General features: G+C 44.5%; 1 long non-coding RNA gene across 1 annotated transcript; it reads left to right on the top strand.

Annotated features, from left to right (window-relative positions):
- Positions 1–415: 415 nt before the first annotated feature.
- LOC125079058 (uncharacterized) lies at positions 416–7,782 on the top strand. Its single transcript, XR_007121034.1, has 3 exons — positions 416–677; positions 6,780–6,833; positions 7,671–7,782. It is a non-coding gene; the product is annotated as an uncharacterized LOC125079058 (long non-coding RNA).
- The last annotated feature ends 19,367 nt before the right edge of the window (positions 7,783–27,149 follow it).

Below are 27,149 nucleotides of genomic sequence, written 5' to 3'. Positions count from 1 at the left end.
GAGGAAAGGCACCTGCTCCAAGTAGTGCTCTCAGTCTACGCGGTCAGAACCGCACTCTGCCCCGCCATCAGGTGCTTGTGCTGCTCATGGGCGGGTTGATCGGACATCCCCATTTGCTTGGGACAGTTCTGGTTTATGCCTGTCATGCCAGCATTTGTTGATATTAATAATTAATAATTCACCTTCAAAAATGTCCCAACTGAACAACAGACTGAGTGGCCTGGTAGACACATTCTCTGGTGACCCCCTAGGGGATCCTACCCTTTCCAGTCCTCTCCCTTGAAGGCAGGCAGAACCAGTGCCTTGCTTCTGGCCAATAGAATCTGGCAAAGGTGACAGGATAGCCACTCCCTCAATTATGTCACTTTTCACCAGGCTCTGTCTTCAGTGACTAAGGAGAGCCACTCCCCCATGAGCCTTGAAGAAACAAGAGGCTGTGGGGTGTGCTGCCTCCGGGAAGGGCCTGGGGACCTGCAGGCAGGACCCGTGGGCAGCCTTGCTGAATGCCTTGATCTTCTTGATGGAAGCAACTGAATTCTGCCCTGGTCCTGTGGGCCCGAGGAGGACCCTGAGCTCCAGAAAGGAAAGCCGCTGACTCCTCGATTCTGGCCTCTGAGATGCTGAGCAGGAGACCTTGGGGAGCTGTGCCTGGACTCTCGACCCCTGGACCCTGAGAGGTAACAGATGGGGGTTGGCTGAAGCCACTCGGTTTGTGGTCCTGTTTGTGACCATCACCATTGATCTGTACAGCTGCCCTATTGTACCGCGGACCAAGGGCTCAAACATTCTTCTTTCCTGGACACATTGGTATTTTCTTAAAGTTGGGGTGCACACCATACTCATGTCTCTGCCTTCCTACATGCCGAGCAGGGACTCCCTACCCTGCAGCTACCACACCAGCCAGTGTCGCAGAGCACTTACGGGAGCACCGTTTCTGGTGCCCCGGCCTGATTTGAATCCCAGGCCCGCCACTCACTAGCTCTGTGACTTTAAACAAGTTATTTTTAACCTCCTGGAGCCTCAGTATTCTCGTCAAAAAGTGGGGATGCAACACAGTGCTTTCCTCTGTAAGGGAAGATTTTAGTGAGGATAAATCGATTCAGAGTGCAAGCCCAGGAAAAGCGTTTTACAGCTGGGGAAATTTACTGTCACTTGCCTTCTTTGCTCTGCTTCACCCTCACGTCACATCAGCTGTTGTTATCCCCATTTACAGATGAGGAAACAGACGCCCAGAGACATGAAGTCACTTTCCTGCCATTGCACAGCTCCTAAGTGGCAGACAGACCCAAACCAAATCCACACGTGCTTTTCCCCCACACTCTTTTCCCCCAAACTCTCCACGCCTGCATCTTTCTTGTGGACACATATTTTTGAACAAAAAACAAAAACAAACAAACAAAAAACAAAGGTAACTTTGCCGAATTCCACAGTGGATTTCCCAAGAAGCAGGCCACAGACACACAGATGTCAAGGCTGGCTAAGTCCCACGTTCTGGAGTCGCTTCTTCAGGCCTGGGTGGGTTTCTGGGAGCACAGGCAGACAATTCAGGCAGCTTTAGCGGAAGACGGTGACCCATAAACGAGCTCCGGGCCCATGAAGCTGACAAATGACAGGGGCTTTTAGACCACTCCAGTCTCCTAAAACCTGGATATTTACATAACTGCAGATTATCGGGATCCATAGATAATTTGCTACCTGCTCATTTTTAATGTGTTTGTGAACACTCATGAGAAGCTCATTAACTGTGTCTGTAAGCTTATTGGGTTGTAAACCAAGGTTGACAGCACAATAGGCCCGATAAAAGGAAGGGACCCCTTTGCCAGCCAGAAAGAGCAGACACACAAATCAGCCCCGGGGATAATTGACAAGATTGCCAGGATGAGCACAGGCCCCTTCTCGGAGCGGGTTTTATATCCCTGTCCTGAGCTACCCAGCAGAGACACGAGCCGGTGTCGTGAGAGTGACTCTTTCCGCATTTACCATGCTAGGGTGACAGAGTCAGGCACCCAGGCCCAATAATCAGGGAAATCTGTGAAGGCCATGGCCTGACAAGGCTGAAATCCATTTGTAATCCTCTGCTTAGAAGGCCCCCGTTCCTTCCCTAGTCTGGTGGGTTCCCACTCGTCTTTCAAGATAGCTCCTCCTCTAAGCTTTCTACGACTTCGCCAGGGAAAGCATCTCCGCTCTGGAGCTCTGAGAGCCCCTTGCACGTATTCTGGAATAGCTCTAACGATACGGGTATATGGAGTGCCTTCCCTTTTCTCTAGGCCCCAAAGAACAGAACTAAGAACTTTGTACGGACAACCTCCAGATACGCTCCCTGGTGGGCAAAGCAGGCTTGGAGAATACTGTGAGGGCCGGAGGGGTGGGCAGGGGGCTAGGGGACAGGAACCACATCAGCCAGGACCTGGCTTTCACCAGTTAGCATGCTTCTTTCCCCCTTCTGGGCCCAAGGGAGGGAACATCCTCCTCTTCCTGTCTCACAGGGACGAGCTACAGAACGAAAGACCCAGGAGGGCACCTTATCCTACTAGGCTTCTCAAACATTTTTTTTTTCTTTTTTTAGGGTGAGATTCTCTAATATTACCTTACTGGAGACTAAAGTAATATGCATGTGTTGATCTTCTTGTATATATTCATATGTGCCTTATAGCAGACCTGGGATTCCAGAGAGGCAAAACATTCATTGCAGTTAATAGATATATGATCAAAGGGCGCCTGGATGGTTAAGCATCCGACTCTTGATCTCAGCTCAGGTCTTGATCTCAGGGTTGTGAGTTCAAGCCCCGCATTGGACTGCATGCTGGGTATGGAGCCTACTTTAAATAAATAAATAAATAAGAAAGATACATGATTGAATCCCTTCACAGGCTAAACTGCTACAACAGATACAACCAGGCAATGTAATGTCACTTCTCACTCACATGGTAATCCCCTATGGGCGTCTGGGGGGCAGTCAGCTGTCTTCCATGCAGCGATTCAGGGATCCAGCCTTCTTTCATATTGAGACTCCATTATCTTGTAGGGCACCACCTCCATCTGCACCAGAATGGTGGAAATGGGAAGAATGGAGAGAGCCATGTAGGAGGTTCTATTTCTCAAACCTCAAAATGGCCACCATATTACTTCCACTTATATTCCACTGGCTAGAACTATGTCGCATAGTCATGCCCAACCACAAGTGCTGCTGGGAACCGCCATTTACCATGTGCCCAGGAAAGACAGGAAAGGGACTTTAGTGAAGAACATGCAGTCTGCCTCACATCTATCTCAGTGAGTTCCCTCCTGTTTCTCCCTCTTCATAGTCTGCGTGGAGAATGCAGTTCATAACTACAGTTGGTTTGCACACAGACCCTCCCATGGGTATCCCTCATATTTGAAGCATTCCTGAAGAGTTCCATGTTTCCAAGTATTATTTACATTCAACTAGGTATTTCCCACTTATTTCTATAATAATTTTGGAGCTAGTTCACCAAACACAGAATACAAGTCCCATTTATGAATTCTTATATTTATACCCATCAGATACCCATCAGATACCCCAATTTTGCCACTAGTTGATTCCTTTCACCTAAACCCTACCCAATGGTAGCCAAATATACAATGGGTTTCCTCTGGTCTTGCAAAAAGATTGCAACAAAATAATGTGTTGGAACATAGTACACAGCAAATGACCATTTTGCTAACTTGATGGGGCATGGCTTACCTATCTGCCCCTGCTGCTTGGCCTCTGTTGTAGGGGCAAGAACCTCTTAAAGGTGTTATTTCAGATGCTTCCAGGTGATGCTTTTGACAAGTGACAAGCTTACTCTCTTTAAATGTGAGTTTCTGGGCAGTGGACCATTTGATGATATGACTGCTTGGCCAAACATTTGCCAATCTCAATGAGCAGGGCTTCTGTAATGGCTGCAGGAAAAGACTCATACAATCTACTCAAACTTGGTGCTCCTGGGACATACACACAGTTACTCACAATGTAAGACTAACCCATTTTAAGGCCCATTGTATGCCTCTCAATTATTGTCAAACCTGCTGGAGAAGGTTAATAACAGGGATGAGCTGAAGGGAAATATTAGCTCTTTGCTTTATGTTTACTCAGGAATACTTTCAACTGAATATTATAGACCACTCCCCATCTAAAATGTGGCCTTCAAGTATTCATTCAGTTCACATAAGAAGTTATGACACAAGGCTTTGGGTCAGCTTCTCTGCAATTTCTTGATTTTCTCCTCACATGCACAAAGTGGCTGCTGCAGGGCGGTGCATCACATATTCACACAACAACTGAAACGGGAAGTAAAGAATAAGTCTTTCCCTTGGAGTATTCTATTTCTTTTTATCAGAAAGGTTCTCTGCACACTCCAGCACACTGTTCCTTAAGTCTTATTATTTGTAGGCCAATTATTTCTTTATCAGTCACTACCTTATGAGAATGCAAGTAGCATGATTGATTCAGAATTAGAATGGTTCATGTTCTGGAAATGAATATATATACCCAAATTTTGTCTGTTACCTGGAAAAGAATTTTGGATGCTGCAAGAAAGAAGTAGGGATCATTAGTAGGTATGATCAATGGTATCTTCCACATTCCTTAAGGAGTTTCCAGCATTTTTGTTGTACTAACCCAGATAAAAAGAAAACAGCATGCCTTTATCACTGTGTCCACACACTAAAAAGTTTTCATGAAACCATGCTTTAAAGTCAAAATCTCACCTTCCACAGAACATTTCTTTTTATTTGCTAAAGTAACAACTACAATTATTGAGTGCTTATTATGTGCTAAGTGCTACAGTAAGGGATTTATGCGCATAATCTGATTATAGTCACCAAATAAGCAAGTTGAGGTTGATACTGTGAAATCTTGATTTTGCAGATAAGGAACCTGAATCTTAACAGGGTTCAATGCTTTTTCCCTAAGCTCACACAAAAGTAAGGAGTTGAAGCTAAATTTGAACTTCGGGCTTCAGAGTCTGATATTCTAACCATTATACTCCACTGACTTGGTTTCTTTTTTTTTTTTTTTCTTCTAAGATTTTATTTATTTATTTGAGAGAGAGTGCACACACAAGCAGGGGGAGTGGCAGAGGGAAAGAAAGAAGCAGACTTCTTGCTGGCCCATTTCGGGGCTCAATCCCAGGACCCTGGGATCATGACCCAAGCCTAAGGAGACACTCACCCAGCTGAGCCACCCGGGGGCCCCTATTGATGCAGGAGGGAGAGACAGATAAGTGAATAGTAAAGTATGTGATGAAGAAAATATAAGATGTTAACTGCAGAGTCGAAGTTATAGACATAAGGATTTCACTGTATAATTCTTTCAACCCTTCCGTGTTGAAAATTTTCATTGTAAAATGTTGGGAAATGCGTCCATAAGATTTTAGATCCATTTTTATAAAGAATGATAAGGATAATTCTTTCTAAGTCACAACAGCTAAGCAAAGGTCAAATAATGGAGAGTCTTAAATACCAGGCTGAGAACCTGGGACTTAATCCTCAAGGTAGTCTAGAGATGCTGGGGGTTTGAAGCAGAGGGCTAAAATGTAAGACAGACCTGGGGGCATGCAGATGGGTTGGGGGTGTGCAGGGAGCAGGGTAGAGACAGACCTGTCAGGGGATGCTATCATAGTACAGATGGGAGTGAATGACGGTATCTGAGCAAAGGTGGCCACAGGGATAGACGTGAATTCATGGAAAAAACTCAAGAGAAAAATAAGGAAGACTTGACGCCTGAAGACATGTGAGCCCGTGGGGCTATCTGGCATGCCTCACGTTTTGCTTGGGGCAGGAGGAGTCGGTGGGGCCGGGGAGGCTACTTTACACTTGCCGCTGAGCCAGTGGCACAGGAAAGCCCCAATACCCTTGACACAGATCCCTTTCTGTCTCTGGGAAGCTCTGCAGCCCTGCTCTGGCCAGAGATGGGCTGAGGCTCTGGATTTCAACCCACGCCCCCCTGCCCGAGATATTTATCCTTTTCTTGCTTCCAAGTGAAGTGAATCCACGCTCTGATTTCCTCCACAGTCAGACCCTGCTGAGAAAGAACTCAACAAATGGCTTTTGCCATGCTTTCCAAGCCATCTGGAGCACAGGGTGCGGAGAAACTCCCCACCACGTGCCCAGCTCGGACTCCTGGGTCCCGGGCTTCACACCCCTGCCTGCTGTCTCTCAGCAGCAAACCCACACTTTATGATGAAATTAAAATTGTTTCTAAGGACCTCAAAGAGGAAAAATGAAATTGTTTTCAGCTTTGAGTATAGTCATAATAAAATAGCTAGTTAAGGGGGGGATTGTGTTATTCTTGGATAAATGAGGAGCAAAAATACTCTTTTACAGTTTGCCATAAAGACAGCAATAGAATTTTTCACAAGACAAACACAATCAATGATTAAGGGGAGATGAGGGCATCTATATTTGTTCTTCTTGGACATCACGCACAGTGGCACATTTGGTGACTACTGAGCTGGGAAAGTCGCAAGACAGGCTTCTAGTCTGTTTTCTCAGTGACACCAGTTCCCTCCAGAGCATGGTACCCTGGCAGCTGGCCTCTGAGGGCTCTGCAGGCTGGCGGGTCCCCTTCTCCTTCCCTGAGCCCAGCGCCTCTTTTGTGCACCTCTCTACCAGCTTCCTCCTTGAAACTAGTGTCCGAGCCCCAGCCAGATGTAGCTCATTTATATGGGGAAGGGACCACATACACTAAGCATGCACAGAACATTCTTATCAGTCACCCTCTCTGATCATCACAGCAACTCTGTGCAGTAAGGAATGGAATTCCTGTTTTCCAGATGAGAAGACTGACTCAAGAGAGCCCAAAGTACTTGCTCCAGGCCTCCCAGCTGGTAAGTACAGATCCCCAAAGTTCTTTTCCCTATTCCAACCTTCCTCTTCCCCCTTGGGATCCAGCCCCTTGTAGGACCCCAGTGACTGGCAATGTCTAGTGGAAATCATGCAGCATTTAGTGACTGAGCCCTGTGACCTTGGGAAAGTCACTCTGAGATTTTTGCATCTTGGTATTCAAAGTGGTAATAAGGAAAGAAATCACTTTGACCTTAGCGGGTTGGATTTTTGTAAGGAGTAATTGTGAGAGTGTATTTTGAGAAGTAAGACCTCAAAACAAATTCATTCCTTAATGAGTCATTTGTTAACTTATTCTAACGTGACATAATCCTTTAACTCTCATGAAGATTGTGGGGGGAAACAAGACTTTTAAAATAGTACTTAAGGAAGGCAAGTCCCAGATGATATCTTGGCACAGAAAGTGGGGGTTACTTTGGGCCGATGTCCTCGAGTCACCTAATAAATCCCACCAGGTTGTCACCTGATGCGGCCAGTTTCTTACTCGATGTTAGACCTTTCACTCTATGTGACCTACCAGCACACTCTCTCCCTCAGTCCCGAGCTTTGGCCCTGGCCCAAAGGCAGAAATCAGTGGAGGCACTTCCTTCTCTCCCCTCCTGAAAACAGGACAGCTTAGTCTGTTTTGAAGGGCACCCTGTGCTGTGACAGCACATCGGAAAGTCAGTCTGAAATGCAGAGCAGAATTTGCCCCCAAGTGATCCAAGTGAGGAAGACTTTTGGATGCTGACTAGCGGTTTGGAAGAAAGGTTGGAGTTTCGGCACCCTGAGACTGCAAGACATCATTTGTGACCAGGAATCTCCCATCCACTCCCTTCTAGGAGCTGTGTGAAGACCCACCCCAGCGTCCCAAGCCTGCTGCCAGGACGAAATGAGGTCCCTGTAACAGTGGCCATTGGACACAGCTCGGCACTTTCCCTCTGACCCCACTCAGGCACGCTTCCGATGTCGACAGCCCTCATTGCCCCTCTGCCACCCTCTCTCTCCTCTCCCTGCTCCGCTGAATGACTCAGCTCTGAACTGAGCAGGGGACTGCGGGAAACTCTCTGCCCTCCTCATGCCTGGCGCTGCCCTTCCCAGGCCAGACTTTGAACCTAGAAGCCTGAGTTGATGCCAAATTATGTGCCTTTAACTCTCTTTTAAGCCTACACATTGAAAGGCCTAGCTTGGACCCTTCATTGGCATAAAGAGTTTGGGCTGTTTGACTTTCCAATAATAAATAAGCCAGAGATTAGGGTAAGAACAGCTACATCTCAGAAATCAGCCCAGTTTATCGCAAATCTCCTTATGTATTCACATGCTTGCGATATACATCAAAGTCTTTGGCCTGCATTTATGATTTCGAACATTGCATTAACATTTTACGAATACATCAATAATTGGCATAGAAATAGGGAGGGACCCACTTTAACAGACGCCCCAACCACTGGCCTCTCTTGGCAACAACTGCTGATGCTTTTGAGGAATGAAAAGCATTGTGGAAAAATCCAGATTTTTCTCACATCCCCTGGGAACTCAGTCAGACACCGCTGGAGAAACAAAATGATCCGTAGCATCATCCTCAGAAGACAAGGGAGACAATAAGGTCCTCCCCTATGAAACAGTGTGAGGAGTATGGGAGCCATGAGGATGAGGGCAAATTGCACACCTGGGGTCTTATCAGGGACATCTGGAGGCCCACCCCCCACTCCATATCTTCTCTTACATTTTGATTGACTTCAACAGTGTGGCCTTTCCTACTTGGAGCCATCAGTGTGGAGGGGAATCAGGGGCCTATGATTTGAGAACTGAAAGTCAAAGACATTACAGACTGTGCCTGAAACCCTAAAGCTAGTGAAGAGCTTGGATTTGAACTTCCACTTCATTCTGACCGTATTACAGTAAGCGATCCAGCAGAGGCTGTGTGGCCTCGCGGTCGGGGCTCAAAGAGGGACTCTCACAGGGGCCAAGGCCCACACTAGCTGCTCTCCAAGTTCCCTTCCAGCTCTGAGGTTCTGTGCACAGTCCTGGTGGCCCAAGGCAGTGTGGCTGGAGCGCTGAGGGCTCAGGAGAAGAAGGCAGGGGGATACTTTGTGGGCAAGTCATCTGTTCAGCAGAATGAAGTGAATGACGAATGGGCCTCCACCAGGAGGGGACGGATTCCCTCTAACTGTGCCCGACAATAAAATGCTTCGCGAAGAAACCTGACAATTCAGTTGTTAATTCAAAACATCCTTCTCCAAGCTGCCTCTAACTATAGTCTAATTGTTGCAAGATGGTGGTTTATAAGAAAAGAAAGTAAAATCCCATTAAATACAAATGTGCCTTTCTTCTGTAATAACACACTCTATCCTTGTGTTCATTTTACCCCCATGCTTCTTCATGTTACCAACCAATTCTTAATCTGCACACTAAACATTTATTTCTATAAAAAGTCTAAAGTAATTTCAAGAATTCAGAGATTTCCCGCTTTCTCTTCTGAGAGGCAACTCAGTGATGGATACAGCCTGGACCCTGGAGCGCAGGACCTGATTTTGGCCTGGCTGTTGAACTTCTCTGAATGTTGGCTTCCTCCTCTATAAAACCAGTTATAAAATCCACATTGTAATTGTGTTGGGAGGGTCAATAGACGAAGTTTATGAGAAAGTTTCTTAAACTCTAATAAATAATGCTAACGTTTGTTCCTCTCTTCTAGCCAAAGAGCTTGGCCCATGATGCGTTGGTATGTTCTTGGGGTGGTTACAGATTTATTGATTTATTCATCTGTCACCCATCCAAGCATCCAGCCATCCAGCCACCTACCTACCCATCTGTCCATCCACCTATCTAGTGTTCTATTTAATAAATGTTGATCAAGTTTCTGCTGTATACCAAGTGCACAATCAGGAGCTAGGAATTTAGGCATGAATGAGATACAGTATGTCCCCTGCCTCCAAAGTCTGTCTTTCCAGAGAGAGGGGCAGACACATTTATGTATAATTATGTAATAAAGTGGCCATGGTATAGACTGTACCTCTTGGACGATGGGGAAGATAATCTCAGATTATTTTGTTTTTCTAATTGTCTATTAGAAGCAATGGAGAATATGGTGAGAATTTCAATTGTCAGTTGATCCTGGTGTGGGAAATAGAATAAGCCTTAGATATCAAAGAGGGGGAGGCTTTTTCTGGACCTTGGGGCTGAGTGAGGAACCATTCTGGTGGTGAGTGCTTTTGACTCACGGAGCAAGGCATGTGAGCAGAGCCCCCCACTTCCAGGTGGTTTCCCCTTCTTGGGCCAGCCATAGGAGTGTCAGGGACAATAACTGTGGTGGGTGCTTTGTTTCCAAATTGTTTGTCTTGACAAGCAATACTTCAGAAGATGGAGAATTATCTGAGGACTCATGGAGAGCAAGTACCACCCCACAATCACAGGGAGAACTCATTCTCAGTATAATGTTTCCCTTAGTCCTCGCCACCCTTCTATAGTCAATGTGCCCTGTGAAAATGCCTACATGAGAAAGATGAGCCTAGCTGGTTGCATGGATAAAAACACTGGAATGGGATGATCTTGCTTATTTGGTGGGATGAGTTCCTCTGCTGCACCTGGCTGAAAATTTGGGCTATCCGTTGAATTTCCTGGACACTCTTCAGTAATAAATAAATAAATAAATAAATAACAAAAAAAACTTACTAGTCACTTAAAGTCTCACAAAATATTCTCAATTTATAAATTAAATGGCCCAATCTCATGTAATAGTGGAATTTTCTCCCTTGATTTACAGTCATAACTTTTCTCCCCACCTCGGTCTGCCACAGAGCAGAAGGCTGCAGGAGAGAACCGGCTCTGCGGGGCCGCCCTTCCCTTGCCCACTCATTGCTTTTACTCTTCTCTCCCCCTCCTGCTTTGTTAACTTCCAGGGCTGGAGCACGATGATCCAGAAGGATCGATGATCTGAAGAAGGAAAAGGAGCAGGAGAGTTCTTCCATGAGTGGTCTTGTTGAGTGAGGGTACACAGGTGGGCTTTCCAGAATCCCCACTGCTGGGGTTCTTCATCTTCAGTCCTGGTGATAGGGATGCCCCCTTCCAGCTAGTTGTTCACTCCTTTTGCCACTTCCTGACACTTGGTGTTGCCCCAATTTTGTTTCTGCTAAGTGCTCTTCATCTATTCACGTCCTCTTGGGTAAAACCTCAGATGACACCATGGAAGCACTCACTCACATGAGCCCAAGTGTGGACCAACTTGCCTTGCCTCTTCAAATCTGAAGAGATTATCCTAAATGTAGCTCACTCTTTCATTTGTTCCTCCATGCGCGCAGCTGCCTGGCCATAATATCTGTCCCCATAGATTTATTAGACATGGCCACACCACTAAAGTCCCCCACCCCCTGCCCCGAGGACACATAAGAAGGTCTGTTAGTCAGGTATTTGATGTTCTTCTCCTTTGACTTGAGGTGAAGGTAGAAGTACCTTCCAGTTCTCTCCCTTAGGGAGCTCAAGCTCAAAGACAGCCTCTTCTACAAAATCCACTTCTAAACTCTAACTCAACTCATTTTTGTTTGCAGTGTGTAAGAGTTAAGAGTGAGAGAGAGCTTGGCTTTTGCATACTTTTTGCAAATCCTGCTGCATGGCTTCTCACCTCACTTGAGAATGTTGCATATATTGGCTTCAGCTGAATTCAGAAAGAAGAACCTGGGATGCCTGACTGACTCAGTCAGTAGACCATGGGACTCTTGATCTTGGGGTCGTCAGTTCGAGCCCTAACTTAGGGGAAGAGTTTACTTTAAAAAGGAAGGAAGGGACACCTGGGGGGGAGGAGTCAAGATGGCGGAGAAGTAGCAGGCTGAGACTACTTCGGGTAGCGGGAGATCAGCTAAAAGCTTATCTAAAGATTGCAAACACCTACAAATCCAACGGGAGATTGAAGAGAAGAACAGCAATTCCAGAAACAGAAAATCAACCACTTTCTGCAAGGTAGGACTGGCGGAGAAGTGAATCCAAAGCGACGGGAAGATAGACCGCGGGGGGAGGGGCCGGCTCCCGGCGAGCGGCAGAGCAACGGAGCAAAATCAGGACTTTTAAAAGTCTGTTCCGCTGAGGGACATCGCTCCAGAGGCTTAACTGGGGTGAAGCCCAGGCGGGGTAAGCGCGGCCTCAGGTCCCGCAGGGTCGCAGAAGGATCGGGGGTGTCTGAGTGTCGCAGAGCTTACCGGTATTAGAACGGGGAAGCCGGCAGCAGAGACAGAGCCGAGGAGGGACTCTCAGCTCGGGGTTGCCTTGAATCGGTCGCAGGCTCGGTCAGCTCGGAGCGCGGCCGGAGGCCAGGGTGACGGGAGTCATTTGGCGCTGTTCTCTGAGGGCGCACTGAGGAGTGGGGCCCCGGGCTCTCGGCTCCTCCGGGCCGGAGACCGGGAGGCCGCCATCTTTATTCCCGTCCTCCGGACTCTACGGAAAGCGCTCAGGGAACAAAAGCTCCCGAAAGCGAACCCGAGCGGATGACTCAGCGCGGCCCCGGGTAAGGACGGTGCAACTCCGCCTGGGGCAAAGACGCTTGAGAATCACTACAACGGGCCCCTCCCCCAGAAGATCTACGGGAAACCCAGCCAGGACCAAGTTCACCTACCAAGGAGAGCGGCGGAATTCCAGAGGAGAAGAAAGCAAAGCACGGAACTCATGGCTTTCTCCCCATGATTTTTTAGCCTTGCAGTTAATTTAATTTTTTTTTCTTTTTCAATTTTTTTTCTTTTTCTCTTCTTCTGCTAAATTTTTTTTAACTTTTACCGTTTTCTTTTTTTTAACGTTTTTTAAATAGTTTAATATATATATATTTTTTCCTCTTTTTATATTTTTTCTTTATCGGCTTTCTTTTTTTTAATAGTTTTTTTTTTCTTTCTTTCTGAACCCCTTTTTATCCCCTTTCTCCCCCCTCACAATTCAGGATCTCTTCTGATTTGGCTAAAGCATATTTTCCTGGGGTTGTTGCCACCCTTTTAGTATTTTACTTGCTCCTTCATAAACTCTTATCTGGACAAAATGACAAGGCGGAAAAATTCACAACAAAAAAAAGAACAAGAGGCAATACCAAAGGCTAGGGACCTAATCAATACAGACATTGGTAATATGTCAGATATAGAGTTCAGAATGATGATTCTCAAGGTTCTAGCCGGGCTTGAAAAAGGCATGGAAGATATTAAAGCAACCCTCTCGGGAGATATAAAAGCCCTTTCGGGAGAAATAAAAGAACTAAAATCTAACCAAGTTGAAATCAAAAAAGCTATTAATGAGGTGCAATCAAAAATGGAGGCTCTCACTGCTAGGATAAATGAGGCAGAAGAAAGAATTAGCGATATAGAAGACCAAATGACAGAGAATAAAGAAGCTGAGCAAAAGAGGGACAAACAGCTACTGGACCACGAGGGGAGAATTCGAGAGATAAGTGACACCATAAGACGAAACAACATTAGAATAATTGGGATTCCAGAAGAAGAGGAAACAGAGAGGGGAGCAGAAGGTATATTGGAGAGAATTATTGGAGAGAATTTCCCCAATATGGCAAAGGGAACAAACATCAAAATCCAGGAGGTTCAGAGAACCCCCCTCAAAATCAATAAGAATAGGTCTACACCCCGTCACCTAATAGTAAAATTGACAAGTCTTAGTGACAAAGAAAAGATCCTGAAAGCAGCCCGGGAAAAGAAGTCTGTAATGTACAATGGTAAAAATATTAGATTGGCAGCAGACTTATCCACAGAGACCTGGCAGGCCAGAAAGAGCTGGCATGATATATTCAGAGTACTAAATGAGAAAAACATGCAGCCAAGAATACTATATCCAGCTAGGCTATCATTGAAAATAGATGGAGAGATTAAAAGCTTCCAGGACAAACAAAAACTGAAAGAATTTGCAAATATCAAACCAGCTCTACAGGAAATATTGAAAGGGGTCCTCTAAGCAAAGAGAGACCCTCAAAGTAGTAGATCAGAAAGAAACAGAGACAATATACAATACCAGTCACCTTACAGGCAATACAATGGCACTAAATTCATATCTCTCAATACTTACCCTGAATGTTAATGGGCTAAATGCCCCAATCAAAAGACACAGGGTATCAGAATGGATAAAAAAACAAAAACCATCTATATGTTGCCTACAAGAAACTCATCTTACACCCGAAGACACCTCCAGGTTTAAAGTGAGGGGGTGGAAAAGAATTTACCATGCTAATGGACATCAGAAGAAAGCAGGAGTGGCAATCCTTAGATCAGATCAATTAGATTTTAAGCCAAAGACTATAATAAGAGATGAGGAAGGACACTATATCATACTCAAAAGAACTGTCCAACAAGAAGATCTAACAATTTTAAATATCTATGCCCCTAACGTGGGAGCAGCCAACTATATAAACCAATTAATAACAAAATCAAAGAAACACATCGACAAGAATACAATAATAGTAGGGGATTTTAACACTCCCCTCACTGAAATGGACAGATCATCCAAGCAAAAGATCAACAAGGAAATCAAGGCCTTAAATGACACACTGGACCAGATGGACATCACAGATATATTCAGAACATTTCATCCCAAAGCAACAGAATACACATTCTTCTCTAGTGCACATGGAACATTCTCCAGAATAGATCACATTCTTGGTCCTAAATCAAGTCTCAACCGGTATCAAAAGATTGGGATCATTCCCTGCATATTTTCAGACCACAATGCTCTAAAGCTAGAACTCAATCACAAGAGGAAATTTGGAAAGAACCCAAATACATGGAGACTAAATAGCATCCTTCTAAAGAATGAATGGGTCAACCAGGAAATCAAAGAAGAATTGAAAAAATTTATGGAAACAAATGATAAAGAAAACACAACAGTTCAGAATCTGTGGGACACAACAAAGGCAGTCCTGAGAGGAAAATATATAGCGGTACAAGCCTTTCTCAAGAAACAAGAAAGGTCTCAGGTACACAACCTAACCCTACACCTAAAGGAGCTGGGGAAAGAACAAGAAAGAAACCCTAAACCCAGCAGGAGAAGAGAAATCATAAAGATCAGAGCAGAAATCAATGAAATAGAAACCAAAAAAACAATAGAACAAATCAACGAAACGAGGAGCTGGTTCTTTGAAAGAATTAATAAGATTGATAAACCCCTGGCCAGACTTATCAAAAAGAAAAGAGAGAGGACCCAAATAAATAAAATCATGAATGAAAGAGGAGAGATCACAACGAACACCAAAGAAATGCAGACAATTATAAGAACATACTATGAGCAACTCTACGCCAACAAATTTGACAATCTGGAAGAAATGGATGCATTCCTAGAGACATATAAACTACCACAACTGAACCAGGAAGAAATAGAAAGCCTGAACAGACCCATAACCAGTAAGGAGATTGAAACAGTATCAAAAATCTCCAAACAAACAAAAGCCCAGGGCCAGACGGCTTCCCGGGGGAATTCTACCAAACATTTAAAGAAGAACTAATTCCTATTCTCCTGAAACTGTTCCAAAAAATAGAAATGGAAGGAAAACTTCCAAACTCATTTTATGAGGCCAGCATCACCTTGATCCCAAAACCAGACAAGGATCCCAACAAAAAAGAGAACTACAGACCAATATCCTTGATGAACACAGATGCGAAAATTCTCGCCAAAATACTAGCCAATAGGATTCAACAGTACATTAAAAGGATTATTCACCACGACCAAGTGGGATTTATTCCAGGGCTGCAAGGCTGGTTCAACATCCGCAAATCAATCAATGTGATACAACACATTAATAAAAGAAAGAACAAGAGCCATATGATACTCTCCATAGATGCTGAAAAAGCATTTGACAAAGTACAGCATCCCTTCCTGATCAAAACTCTTCAAAGTGTAGGGATAGACGGCACATACCTCAATATTATCAAAGCCATCTATGAAAAACCCACCGCAAATATCATTCTCAATGGAGAAAAACTGAAAGCTTTTCCACTAAGGTCAGGAACACGGCAGGGATGTCCGTTATCACCACTGCTATTCAACATAGTACTAGAAGTCCTAGCCTCAGCAATCAGACAACAAAAGGAAATTAAAGGCATCCAAATCGGCAAAGAAGAAGTCAAACTATCACTCTTCGCAGATGATATGATACTCTATGTGGAAAACCCAAAAGACTCCACTCCAAAACTGCTAGAACTTGTACAGGAATTCAGTAAAGTGTCAGGATATAAAATCAATGCACAGAAATCAGTTGCATTTCTCTACACCAACAACAAGACAGAAGAAAGAGAAATTAAGGAGTCCATCCCATTTACAATTGCACCCAAAACTATAAGATACCTAGGAATAAACCTAACCAAAGAGACTAAGAATCTATACTCAGAAAACTATAAAGTACTCATGAAAGAAATTGAGGAAGACACAAAGAAATGGAAAAATGTTCCATGCTCCTGGATTGGAAGAATAAATATTGTGAAAATGTCTATGCTACCTAAAGCAATCTACACATTTAATGCAATTCCTATCAAAGTACCATCCATTTTTTTCAAAGAAATGGAACAAATAATCCTAAAATTTATATGGAACCAGAAAAGACCTCGAATAGCCAAAGGAATATTGAAAAAGAAAGCCAAAGTTGGTGGCATCACAATTCCGGACTTCAAGCTCTATTACAAAGCTGTCATCATCAAGACAGCATGGTACTGGCACAAAAACAGACACATAGATCAATGGAACAGAATAGAGAGCCCAGAAATGGACCCTCAACTCTATGGTCAACTCATCTTCGACAAAGCAGGAAAGAATGTCCAATGGAACAAAGACAGCCTCTTCAATAAATGGTGTTGGGAAAATTGGACAGCCACATGCAGAAAAATGAAATTGGATCATTTCCTTACACCACACACGAAAATAGACTCAAAATGGATGAAGGATCTCAATGTGAGAAAGGAATCCATCAAAATCCTTGAGGAGAACACAGGCAGCAACCTCTTCGACGTCAGCCGCAGCAACATCTTCCTAGGAACATCACCAAAGGCAAGGGAAGCAAGGGCAAAAATGAACTTTTGGGATTTTATCAAGATCAAAAGCTTTTGCACAGCAAAGGAAACAGTTAAAAAAACCAAAAGACAACTGACAGAATGGGAGAAGATATTTGCAAATGACATATCAGATAAAGGGCTAGTGTCCAAAATCTATAAAGAACTTAGCAAACTCAATACCCAAAGAACAAATAATCCAATCAAGAAATGGGCAGAGGACATGAACAGACATTTCTGCAAAGAAGACATCCAGATGGCCAACAGACACATGAAAAAGTGCTCCATATCACTCGGCATCAGGGAAATACAAATCAAAACCACCATGAGATATCACCTCACACCAGTCAGAATGGCTAAAATGAACAAGTCAGGAAATGACAGATGCTGGCGAGGATGCGGAGAAAGGGGAACCCTCCTACACTGTTGGTGGGAATGCAAGCTGGTGCAACCACTCTGGAAAACAGCATGGAGGTTCCTCAAAATGTTGAAAATAGAACTACCCTATGGCCCTGCAATTGCACTGCTGGGTATTTACCCTAAAGATACAAACATAGTGATCCGAAGGGGCACGTGCACCCGAATGTTTATAGCAGCAATGTCTACAATAGCCAAACTATGGAAAGAACTTAGATGTCCATCTACGGACGAATGGATAAAGAAGATGTGGTATATATACACAATGGAATACTATGCAGCCATCAAAAGAAATGAAATCTTGCCATTTGCGACGACGTGGATGGAACTAGAGGGTATCATGCTTAGCGAAATAAGTCAATCAGAGAAAGACAACTATCATATGATCTCCCTGATATGAGGGAGAGGAGATGCAACATGGGGGGTCGAGGGGGTAGGAGAAGAGTAAATGAAACAAGATGGGATTGGGAGGGAGACAAACCATAAGTGACTCTTAATCTCACAAAACAAACTGAGGGTTGATGGGGGGAGGGGTTTGGGAGAGGGGGTGGCGTTATGGATATCGGGGAGGGTATGTGCTATGGTGAGTGTTGTGAAGTGTGTAAACCTGGCGATTCGCAGACCTGTACCCCTGGGGATAAAAATATATGTTTATAAAGCTGTAAAAAAAAAAAAAAAAAAGAAAAAGAAAGAAAGGATGAATCCCCAAGTTTTGTAGCAACATGGACGGGACTGGAAGAGATTATGCTGAGTGAAATAAGTCAAGCAGAGAGAGTCAATTATCATATGGTTTCACTTATTTGTGGAGCATAACAAATAGCATGGAGGACAAGGGGAGATGGAGAGGAGAAGGGAGTTGAGGGAAATTGGAAGGGGAGGTGAACCATGAGAGACTATGGACTCTGAAAAACGATCTGAGAATTTTGAAGGGGTGGGGGGTGGGAGGTTGGGGGCACCAGGTGGTGGGTATTGTAGAGGGCACGGATTGCATGGAGCACTGGGTGTGGTGCAAAAATAATGAATACTGTTATGCTGAAAAAAATAAAAAAATTAAGAAAAAAAAGGAAGGAAGGAAGAAAGAAAGAAAAGAAAGAAGAAAGAAAGAAAGAAGAAAGAGAAAGAAAGAAAGAAAGAAAGAAAGAAAGAAAGAAAGAAAGAAGAAAGAAAGAAAGAAAGAAAGAAAGAAAGAAAAAAGACAGAAAGAAAGAAAAAGAAAGAAAGAAAGAAGAACCTATTTTTACATTATACAAATTGCACGTCCTGGAGGCTAGATGACTCAGATGGAACATACAAAATTGTGTTCTCTTGAAGGCTTGGGTTCCTGACTTTTTGTTATCCCTCTACAAGACAGTAAGGAAGTATGACATGCCAGCTGCTTTCTGCTACAGATCCCAGGCTGAAGAATCACAGGATAGCATTTCCTCCCTCTCCTGCTGCCAAAGTTATGCCTCAAGATAGAACAAGAAACAAGGTGAGGCCTTGTGGCAAAACTGCCGGATATGAATGAGTAAAGTAAGTGTTAAACAGCACAGGAAGGGTCATGAAAGAAAATATGTTTCAAGAATAGAGGATGTTCTTTACTCATGACTGATTCATTCATCTTTACACCTTCCTAACCTCCAGCACAGGGGGTTATAGATGGAGCTGATTTTGTACCAAATACAATCTCAGGCATTGGCTTCTGAGTTATGGACAAGGTCAGTTGGCTTATGTCCCTGGTGGCTATTTGTTGAATGAGGCGAAATAATCTCAAAGCATCACTCTGAGGCTCATGTCCCCCACTTATAGTTGTCACCTACCATCTTTCAGGCCCTTCTATTCTGTTATTGAGGATTGGGAGTGTTGATCACAATCTTTCCATTCCACAATCTCAGGAAATTTTCTGTCTGCATCTGTCACCTATCAAACAGAGAAGCTTTATCGTTTCTGGGCCCCCTGATTCCTTTTACCATCCTCTCTACAACACTTCAGCCACATCTTTACACATGGACTCTTCCCTCACAGAAGTCCCTCTCCTCCTTCTTCCTTTGAAGAGGAATAACTCCCAATTCCTTCCGGCAGTCTCATCCCCTGCTTCTCACTACACCTGCACAGACTGGCCTTTGGTCCTGCCATTCTCTCCTCCACTTCCCCACCCATCAGAAATCCCACGGCTGATCATTGCAATTATTTTCTCAAAGGCATCTTCAGTTTCCTTGCCTTTCCAGCTTTCTTCCATATCTGCATTGACTCTAGATTTCCGTCATATTCTTGTTCATCTTTTATATCTGTACAGCTGAGTGATATGGGAGAAGAAGCAAATAACCATAAGTTTTGGTACTCTACAGATTCATGGTCTTAACCTCACCTTTGGTTGATTTCATCTAGCATCTTTTTTAAAAGTATCTCAATCTTCCTCACTCCACAAGCCTTCCAAGTCAGCCTCTACCTGTCCCAGCTTCATCCCCAGCTTCATCCCCAGCTTCATCCCCACTCTCAACCAATAACCATTTTCTTGGACCCATTGGCATGGGTCCTATATTAATCCTTTTATTCTCATAATGACATAGAAGCTCAAAATTTTTTTGACTGAACCTAAGATGATACAGGGGCTTAATATCCTGGACCACAGAGAACATCCGACCGTTCTAGGGCAGAAAACCACACCATGAAAGGAATACTTAAGGCAAATTGCATATTGGGAAGCCAGAAACCGATCCAACAGTGCTGTTGATAAGTACCTCATTTTTTATGTGATCCTGCTTTGAAGATGCCAGTTGGGGAAGATCTGACTACCTAGAGCAGAGGCCAACTCTGTGGTCATACCATTCTCCCCTTGATCTGATCGAGGACATGTCAGCACATGCATTTGTGTGGCATGGGGGTGGGGTGCGTGAGGAGAACACGGTCCAGTTCTCTGTGTTCTTTGTCAGCCATGCACACTCGAGCCTATCACCACTTCTGCCTGAGCTTGTTTCCAGCTTCCTTATCTGTTAATTGGTCAAACAAATCAGTGACCCAGAGGTCCCTTTCAGTCCCACCATTCTCCAGGCCCACAAGTCCATTAGACAGCAGTTTGGTTTCCTTGGCTCAGAATGTCTCATGAAGCTGGGCCTGCGACAAGACAAAGGCAGGCCTCAAGGCTGAAAGCTTTCTCCTGGGCCTAATTTATGGACATGACCTTGTTCTGGGACGGGATCTGAGGACAGCCAGCGAGGTGACAACCCACAGGCACTAGACAAGCAAACAACTGTGCCTGCACAGTCAAGGCCCAGGGTGGGCTTGGCCACACCAGCTGCTGACAGACAGACAAATGGACGGACACGCCTCATTGCGCCTCCCACTCCTTCCTTTGCCAGGGCTACTGCCGCCTGTCACAGAGTGATGAGTAGGTTGAGGATCAGGCTCGGCGTGCATTTATGGGGTCTCGAGACCTCCTGTGTCTTCCCAGGGAAGATTCTTTCCCCAAGCCTCGCTTTCCTTCGTCCCGAGGCCCCGGGCCTCAGTCACGCACAAATCTTGTTTGCATCAGTTGACTACTCCTTCAGGTGTTCTCGTCTTCCCTCTGAAGACACATGCCCTTGTCTACATGTTTTATGGTCCTCCGCTGCCTCGTTTTCTCACAAGTTCCTTTCTGGGGAGCTGGGACCCAGCTAGGCTCTTCTTGTGGCAAAGCACCAACACGAAAGCCCCCTGTCCTCTATAATGCATCTCTTCTTGTCATTAAAAAAAGAAGAAGACAATAAAAATCTCTCTTCCTCCTGCTTCTCTTTATAGATTTTCTCATTAAGAGAATTAAGAGCCATCAAAGCCAAATCCATAGCTGCTTCTCTCTACACAAATCATCTTGAAACTCTTTGCTACTCAAGTAAAAAATGATGATTGTTGGCTCCCCAATATGGAGCTCCCAGGGTCACCCTCTCACCCCCTTTAAACAGAGCAGCTGGGTGAGAAGGAAGTTCGTGGCATTTGAAGCTGCACGTTTCTACACAGCTACCACTCTCTTCTAGGGTGGAGGGAAGCTCTGTGCTTGGTTTCCGACTAGGCTTTTGTATTGGTCCCCTATATTGCTCTTTCTGGAAGCCATCCAGACCCAAAATGGGTTGAGGTAGGGAGCTCCCCATTCCTGGAAAAGTTCACATAGAGGACAAACGATTCTCTGTTGGCTGAGGAATGGCACGGGATGGCTGCTAAAGTCCCTTTTTACTTGGAAGTCTCCTGAATCCAGGGCCCACGGGCCAGCAGTGTTACAATGGCATCACAAAAGCAGGTCCAACAAGGAAGGATCTGCTGGAGTGTAGGATCCAGGAATGGATCCCCCAGAAGAGGCGCCCATGGCAGAAAAAGGAAACTCCAGGTCAGAATATCTGTACAGGGCTCTGCAGCCAGACCAGAATGTCTCAGGGCAGTGGTGGACATCCCATCGTATGACATGCACAATTCAATGGGTACATCGTAGGGTCCAGCACAGGAAGAAAAGTCGCTTATGGTGACATTAACTTAGGGCTGCAAGACACGAAATTACACTGGAGCATTGCACAATCCGAGAGCCAGGAGAGCTTGCTTCCTGTTCTCTTTCTCTGTGTGCTTTTGGGGAAACTATTGTCCCTTTCGAGGTCTTCATTTCTTCATTTGTAAAAATCCGGGATTGCTGTCTATCTCCTTTTCCCAAAGAAGGTTCCAGGGAATCTTAGTCCCACTAACTAATTCGCATAAAATGATTTCATGGTAAAATACGCTTGGAAATCCCATGTGTAACCCCGCTTTGGCAATGACAATGCTGCTGTGTCCCTGAGTGGCTCCAATCATCCTGCAAAAAACACACCTGTTTCTCTCTGTTTAACCTGCATTTCCAGAACGCCTTTGAACATAAAAGGCTGTTTTCTCGGAACATGCCTTTGTTGCCCAAAGAGCGAGTACCGCTCAGCACAGACTCAGAGAAATAGTGACCTAGATCATCTCTACAGTTCCTTAGTCCTGGGGTGGTCTGTGCTTCTCTAATCAGCAGGAAGCTCATCAACGAAAAACTAGTTCGTGATGCGCATGAGCAAGACGCACGCCTCCTGCCTCTCTGGGTTAGCATCTCTGATTAGTGTCTGTTACAGCTTCTGCCGGCCTCTCTCTACTGCCTGCAACACTGTCCATACTCAGCCTTCTCATCTCAGCTTTACTATACTTCCACTGGGCTGCCTTCCCCGTGCCTCCACTCTGGCTTAGCTACCCAATGTATATGCCTTTTACTTTCCAGATCACATCTACATGGGAATAAAAGTTTCATGAAGGCCAGAGCCTTGCACGTTGTGTTCTCTGTCCCATCCCCAGTGCCTGTTACAGGGCTTGACATAGTGGAGGCCCTGATAAATATTTATGGAACAATTAAATACCAATTAATTGATTTCTGGGATTGTTCTTTTGAGATAAGGCAAAAGTATTATCACCTATGGAAGGAGGAAGAGTCTCACTTTCTTGATACACCAGGGAAGTTACAGTTAGAAAGACACCAGAGTTATTCTAGATGGAACTGGCTCTCTCTCTTAAGAGAGAGCTTCCTAGGACTGAACACGTACACGTGAGCATAAAGGAGACCATCGCCAGTTGGAATTTTGAATGCAATGACTCTGACATTCCCTTCGAATGCCTAGAATCTAGGACTGAATTCTTCTTTAATCAGTCTTCTGTGTAATTTACATATCCCTCCAAATTAAGGTCTTTTTTTGTCATATATCTTTGGTTTTTGAGAACTATGACTAAATTTAAACAATAATTAGTTTACCAGCCATCTATTATATTAATAATAGCAATCTAATGCATTAATAAAAATTCAGTTTAAATGCTGGAGTCAGGGAACAATTAAGCTATATTCTGCAACTCTCAGTGATAATAGAGACTAATTTTCTTAAGTTTATGATATAACGTTAATTGAAAATATGTAGACTTAAACAAGCATTATATGAACACTGTGATTACAACCTGGTTGCCTGCAGAAGAGGGGAAAAAAAAAGAAAACAGAAAAGAATCATAGAAATGTGAAGTATTTTGGTAAGAAAGAGGGGGCTAGATGTGAAGTTTATGTGTTTTATAATTTGCTTCTGCAAAATTGTTCTTCAATTCTTGTTAATGTGCTTGTCTTCTTTGTAAGTTTTTTTGAAGATAAAAGTAAGATTGGAAACAACGGAAAATATGTTTGTTGGCTCTACAAACCTGATTCTGATTTTTTTTTTTCCAGCTGAGGTTTTGGGGCCTTGTTCAAAGATGACTGGACCGTAAGGGTCAGTCTGGCCTCACTCTCTTTTCCTAGCTGTCTTGAAATGCCCTCCAGAACAAGACAGAATGACAGCCATCACCCCCTACCCAATACTTCCCCGAGTCATTGACAACCGCCAAAGACATGTGGCTGGAAACTAGGCTGGGTGTAAAGCGGAGAGGTTTGGACTCACCTCCCCTCACTGCCATTTGTGACTTGTGAGTTATGTTGTTTTTTTTGGAAGGGGAGTGGGCAGTTGTCCCAGGTCAGTAACCTTTTTTCTTTGTCCCAAGATAAATCCCCAAAGCAATTACCAGGAAAAAGAAAAAACAAAGTTTCTGTTTGGCTTTTTGCTGTTCTGGCCATAAACAGCAGTCTGGGATCAAGGGCGTTGTGGGTGCACAGGATTTAATCTCCGCCAGGTTTTCGTCCCATAAACATCCTTTCAGCTGTCCTGGCCCCAGACATCTTCTCCTTTGTGAGGCTGATGCATGGCTTTCGACAGAGCGGCCTGCTGTATCACTCTCTATGGACCCAGCTACCACCGAATCTGACCCTTCAAGCCCAGAAAATCTCAGCTCATTCATGCTTGAGATATTTGGACCCAAGACAATCCCTGACTTAGCAGTTAAATATAATTCAATGGAACAGAGAGGCCTGGCATAGTAGAAAGAGCACGGCTTTGGGGAGTCAGGACAATTTAAGTTTGAATCCCAGTGTCTCTGCCTACAAACAATGTGACTTTGGTGAGACCAGTTACTTAACTTCCAGAAGCTCTCATTTCTCCTCTGATTCCTACTATGATGGCTGTTTTGTGGCCCGAATAAAGTATCTGATGCAAAGTGACTAGTGGAGTAAAACTGAGTTCTTACCCCCTTTGGTCGCTAGTGTCTCAAACTATAGTCTTGAAACCACATTTTTTAAAGGCTCCTGATGAACGAAACTGAGTCCTGAAGGAACTAAGACAATGAGGTGTCTGAAAGCAAGGCCCTGAATTGAGTGTTCAGTGTGGAAAAGACAAGGGAGCTGTACTGACCGCCTTCACATCCGTGATTCACTCAAATCTAAAAGCCAGAATTCACTTGGTCTATCCTTTTCTCTTCTGTTACCAAAGAAATATTTGTTGGATGTCTTCCCTGTGCCAGACTCCATGCTGATCACTGAGGGTAGACTGGAGAACAAGAGATCTCCTGACCTCCTTGGAAGGACAAACATCGAATGAGTAATTTTAGGTGTGATTGGCAATCAAAAGGGAGAGACAGGGCCATGGTGGGGTTTTATGACCAGAAAATTAGGACCAATGCATGTGAACTCTAGCGTGATGAGGTTCAACACAGCAGTCAAAAGAGAGGCATGTAACTGCAACAGTGGGCCAGCCTGTCTACTGCACAAGAGTCTTACTGAGGTGATGAGGTGATGAGGAGGACTGACACCTGTGCCTTTGTTTACTTTGTTCCTCAGGCTGCACCTACTGGGCTGCCTCTGCCTCGGGATAGTGCTTTTTCGGATTTGCACAGAGCCATCATGGAGTCTGGGAGTGGCCCTAAATTGAGTTCACCAGAGGGTGGACCATGGTGCTATATGGGCTACAGATATTCTTCACTGACCTGCAAATTATTTTTATTTTTTGTTTTTGTGTCTAGTGGAGTTAGGTTTTAAAGTTTGGGAGATTTCACACTAGCTTCTAGATTTCCTGGGACCTGTGGTAAAATGGGGAAATTTGGTAATAATGCCCCCCACGTTCCAACAAGGAGGAAATTGTCTAGTGGTGAATGATGACTGTTCCCCATCCCAATCCTCTCACTCAAGTACTTTCCCACCCAGGATCCTGGGCACTTGAGTTTCCTACCCCAGCTCTTTACACACCCAGAACTGCATGGAATGGGCTGCCCACTGAGGTGATGGACTCCATTCTTGCTGCTGTTCAAGCTACCACTGCAGGCTCTGGGTCAGAGATGCCATGCTGGAGCCTTGCATTATGGGTAAGCTGGGACCAAGCTTTAGGTTTCTTAGGTGCCTGAACTCCTCTGAATGAAAGTCTGTCCTTGGTTTCATGACATTATCTGCGTGGCACCAGAGTGAAGGACCAAACTAAGAGCTTTCCTTTCTGTGCTTTTTGACATGACCAAGCCAAACATATAAATGTATTTAACACACCTATAGTGAATTCCCAGCTTGGACCCAACACAACACTGTGTGATATGGAGGAATTACAAACTCAGTTTATTTTAGCTTTTTTAGTCAGTCTACTAAATGACAGAAGGACTGATATAGGCTGAATTAGTGTCCTCTCCCACCCTGAAAAAATTGAGGTGTGACGGATTCCATCCCTGGCACTAAACATAAAATATGGACTATTAAATCTCTACCCGCACCTTAGAATGTGGTTGTATTGGAAGATAAAGCCTATAAAGTGGCAATTAAGTTAAAAAGAGGTTGTTAGGATAGGCCCTAATCCAGAATGACTGGTATCCTTATAAAAAGGAGAGATGAGGCCACAGTGAAAAGGTGACCATCTGCAAGACAAAAGAGAGAAACCTGAGAAGAAACCAAGCCTCCTTGATCTTGGGCTTCTAGCCTCCAGAGTTGTGAGGGAATAAATTTCTATTGTTTAAGCCACCCTGACTGTGGCATTTTGTTACGGCAGCTGCTGTAAACTGAATGTTTATGGTTCACCCAAGTTCATATGTTGAAGCCTATGAGGGTATTAGGAATTGGGGCCTTGGGAGATGGGGAGGTCATAAGGATGGAGCCATCATGAGTGCAGTCAGTGCCCTTATGAAAGAGGCCCCAGAGAGTTCTCTCACCTCTTCCACCATGTGAGAGCACAGCGAGAAGACAGCCTGATCTATGGAACCAGAAAATAGCCTCTCACCAGGCAGTGAATCCACTGGACCCTTAATCTTGCCTTCTGACCCCCAGAACTATAAGAAATAAATTTCCATTGTTTATGAATCACCCAGTCTATGGTATTTTGGTACAGGAGTCCAAATTGAGTAAGACAGCAGCCTTAGCAAACTAACTCATCAGCTAACTATCTAAATAACACAAACTTAATCTCCCTCACTCAGTGAGCTGATACTACAGGGAGAAAGGTTTATTTGTGAATTACCACTAATAGCCAAGAGTGATCCTATAGTGAGAACAGGATCACATCATTCCCCTGTTCTCAACCAACTGATGGCTTCTCTTTGTACTTAGAGCAAAACCAAGCACTGACCTGAAAAGGTCTTAGTGAGGTCTAGCACCTGCCCAACAATTCCCTTCAGTTTGTTGTTGCCACCTCCTTCCTGCTCACAACACACACGCTGACCTCCCACATGCTGACGCCACGCTCTTTCCCCCAGAGGTCTTAGCATGCTTTGCTCTTCCACCTTTCCCATTTGAGCTCACTCCCATAGCTTCTCGAGCCAGGGCCAGAAGAGGGGAATTCTAGAAAGAAAAAGGGAGACTTTACTGAGCAACCACTGAACACAGCAGCCAGGCACTGGGCTCAGTGCTCTTCATTCATTATCTGAGTATACACAAAACATTCTGATGTAAGTAAGATTAACCTCATTGAACAAATGAGGGAACTGAGCTGCAGAGAGTCACAATGCCTAAGTCAGAAGAGGCAGTGGCTGTGAAGGGCTTGGGGACCTAAATGTGATCCAGTGCATAGTCCTCATAGGTAC

This window comes from Lutra lutra, chromosome 10 (genome assembly GCF_902655055.1).
Source record: "Lutra lutra chromosome 10, mLutLut1.2, whole genome shotgun sequence".
Lineage (NCBI taxonomy): Eukaryota > Metazoa > Chordata > Mammalia > Carnivora > Mustelidae > Lutra > Lutra lutra.
The sequence above is the reverse complement of the archived record's forward strand: the minus strand, read 5'-3'. Positions and strand labels throughout refer to the sequence as shown.